At 46.4% G+C, this 3,024-nt stretch overlaps 1 pseudogene; it reads left to right on the top strand.

The window, feature by feature from the left end:
• The first annotated feature begins 2,386 nt into the window (after positions 1-2,386).
• LOC119969780 lies at positions 2,387-2,503 on the top strand (annotated as a pseudogene).
• The last annotated feature ends 521 nt before the right edge of the window (positions 2,504-3,024 follow it).

Genomic DNA, 3,024 nt, shown 5'->3' with positions numbered 1-3,024 from the left:
TTACTCAGATGATCACAAACTTGCAGCATAAAAATTATTTCAGTCTTTCCAAAAGCCGAAGTACTGTAAAATATATTTTCAGCCTTTCCAGTGGTTTCGTGGGGAAAAACAGATTGGCCAGGACAAATCAAAGGAAGGTAAAATCAACAAAATGAATGTGAAGGAAGGAAACGGTATGCAGGTAAGTCATGGACACCCATTTTTTAGCTATTGAAATGGAGGTGCATGATGTGAATGTGAATAGTGAAGAATAGTGCAGCATGGCTAATGAATATAGAAATCAATGGGCTTGATCTAGCCCCAATATAGAGACATGGTTGCAAAGTGACCAATGTTGGGAGCTAAACATTCCACAACACTTAACGTTTAAAAATGATAAGCAAAATGAAAAAGGAGGAGAGGGAATCCCTGACAATAAAGGATGGGATAAAGGCAGCAGTGAAAATTACCTAAATTCAGGTTTTTACCAAGTTTGGGTAGAGTTAACAAACACGCAGGGCAGAAAACATTGGTGGGAGTTGTATATCGGTCACCCAATTGTAGTTGTAATGTAGTACAGAATATAAATATGGAAGTTAAAGGTGCATATAAAAAGGATAATACAGCAATCATGGGAATATTAATCTTCTTAGACTGTGCAAACTAAATTTTTAGCAATGGTGTCAAAGATGATTTCAATGGAATGTATATAACATAGTTTTTGAGATCAGTATGACCAGGAAATAACTAGGGGAAAGGTTATTAAAGGGCATTTCCACTCCCCCCCGCCACATCAATCCCAGCAACCCACCTCCCTCGTCTTCCTTGCCAGCACCTCCCACTTGCCCTTGTCCTGCCCCACTCTCCCACTTACTTCGCATCTGCCTCCATTGACAGTCCCTGTTGGGGGCTGGATGCAGTCCCAGCAGTGGCTAATGCTCCTGGTGACACTGCTGAGACAAGAGTGATGCCACCTATTTGACTGACTGACAGTTCTGGGCGGCAGAGCTTCCTCCTAGATGGGAACGGAAAGCCTGCCTGACCCAATTAATGGCCAATGACCGTGGGACACGCTGTCAAAGGGGGGGAGGCCCGACCCCTCCACCCATAAAATCCAGCCCCATAATATGATAGATTTTTACGTTGGGTTTGAAAATGATTTAATTGAGCCCAAAACCATTGTCTTAAATCTAAACCAAGCAAACTACACTGATATGAGAAGTAAGTTGGCCAAGGTAGATTGGGAAACTACATGAAAAGATTTGGGGGACGATTTTGAACCCGTGTTAGCCGTCAGTGAGAACGCCGATGTGGAAGCAAAGTCCAGAGAGAATCAGAAAACTTGATTCTGGAAAGATTGCGATTTTCAATTTCACCTCACCGGTGATTCAACGCCAAATGAACCATGACAGGCCGGTAACCTCATTTTGATGCATCAGCATGTCATTAGTGAGCACTGACTGAGACTTTCCCCTTCACTGAATATTCAGCGGGTGCTGGTGTGTTGTCAGGCTGACACCATTTATAAGAAGTTTATGTGAATCTGGTGGTCTCATCTCCGAGGGGGATTTTGGAGGTCAGCTCTCAGCCAGCTATCACCCTCCAGGGTGTGAAATGCTTCGGGCGCACCAAAGATGACTTGGTTAATAAATTCAACTTAGGGCTGGGGGGGGTCGGTCTTAATCTCGCAGGGAGGGATTACTCACAGCCCTTACCTTCCCTTCATGCCGGGGAGCCCCCTGTTTTAAGGAGATAGGAGGCTGCCCTGTAGGCATCACGTTTGATCTGCTCCTTGCTGGACATGTGCCCAAATCACTGCTGAGGGAGTGCCTTTCCTTCATGGGAGCTAGAAAGTGAGTGGGAGAAGGTGAATAGAGAGGGCCAATACCAGGGGAGACAGTGAGGTACCTGCGTGGGGTTCCAATCGAGGCCAGGCCGTAAGAGCAGAATGAGGAACTCCGGAATGGCTTGCATCTCTGATCTCTGCCTCATAAGACTTGAAGACCCTATTACTTGTTTGTGGGGGAGGGGAGGGGAACAGTCTGAGTTAAACCCTACATTCGGGCAGCAATGCAGGACAAAGGTGGTCAGCTGCATAGAAGTTCGAATCCACTTGTCGGGGATGATTGACTGTGATGGGGTGGATGGTTGCAGTTGATGGAAGGCTTGTCAACTCTGTAGCCCTTGTGACCTTGGAGAATGAGGGCACACTCTAGTAATGTGTTTCATGCTAATTGCAGACTTCACTTGAATCAGCTTTGCCTCATTTGCCACAAGAGGTAGTTATTTGCCTGAAAAGCTACCTCACCCTTCCTTGACTAGTTAATTGTGTCAATGACATCTGTGGAACTAAACATCAGTGCCACTTACTGGAGCCAAGTTCTTTACACTTTGGAAGCGTCAAACTGCCTACTGCCATACTAGTATGAAAATGCAATCCCTTCTGATCCCAGAAGCTAAGCACACTCGGGCCTGGTTACTATTTGGATGGGAGACCACTTGGTAATACCAGGTGCAGTAGTCTTGGCCTATGGCCATATTAGTCTGAAAATGTCTGATCTCTGAAGCTAACCACGGTAGCACAGTGGTTGTTTCCCGGATTGGGTCACTGTCTGTGCGGAGTCTGCAGGTTCTCCCCGTGTCTGCGTGCGTTTCCTCCGAGTGTTCCGGTTTCCTTCGGCAGGCCAAAGATGTGCAGGTTAGGTGGTTTGGCCATGCTAAATTGCCCTTCGGTTAGATGGGGTTGCTGGGTTACGGGGATAGGGTGGAGGTGTGGGCTTAGGTACGGTGGTCTTCCAAGAGCTGGTGCAGACTCGATGGACCGAATGGTCTCCTTCTGCACTGTGAATTCTATGATTCTGTGTGGCGCAAATGGTCAGCGCTTTTGGCTGTTAACCAAATGGTTGGTGATTCAAGGCTCTCCAGGAATGGAGCTTCCAAATTTCTCTCCCCATCAATGTTCATTGTCTCACAGTTCCGGGTTGTTAATGGGAAACGAGAAGAATCTCTTCCAAACGTTACTGGCTCTGCTGTTTCTATCAAAAT

This window comes from Scyliorhinus canicula, chromosome 7, assembly GCF_902713615.1.
Source record: "Scyliorhinus canicula chromosome 7, sScyCan1.1, whole genome shotgun sequence".
NCBI lineage: Eukaryota > Metazoa > Chordata > Chondrichthyes > Carcharhiniformes > Scyliorhinidae > Scyliorhinus > Scyliorhinus canicula.
This window is presented reverse-complemented; position numbering and strand designations above follow the sequence as displayed.